Source organism: Penaeus monodon, chromosome 31, assembly GCF_015228065.2.
Source record: "Penaeus monodon isolate SGIC_2016 chromosome 31, NSTDA_Pmon_1, whole genome shotgun sequence".
NCBI lineage: Eukaryota > Metazoa > Arthropoda > Malacostraca > Decapoda > Penaeidae > Penaeus > Penaeus monodon.
In genome coordinates, this window is record NC_051416.1 from 25,731,740 (window position 1) to 25,732,221 (window position 482).

Sequence of the window (482 nt, forward strand, 5' to 3'; positions counted from 1 at the left end):
CCACTACCAAATCGTCTGTGTTTCGGACAGACGAAACACAGCGAGAATTTTGATATGATAAACACCATTTTCACAAAAAAAAAGAGAGAGCAAAGTGCCATGAAAACGTTGTTTCTAGTCATGTTTCTAATCGAAAAATGTAATTCTCGTTCATAAAGTGTTGAGTATTATTCAGACATCAAATGAAAATTATGGACCATTCTTTAGCATCAGTTTGATCCTGTTTTGCATTTCCTCGTCGTTATGTTTGGTTTGTTGTTGACACGAAGCCAAGAGCACACTAAGTACTGTAGTGTTTGGGGGAATATTTAGTTAGGAAAGATGACGAATGAAACTCTACGTCGAAATAAAACGATAAAGATAAATCAACGACACATAGAAAATAAAAACCCAAGATTATTGCTCCACGAGAGAAGCCATATTGGTATCATAACGCAAGTTTCAACTAACAAAGAATAATGAAATATTATGAATTAAAGTAA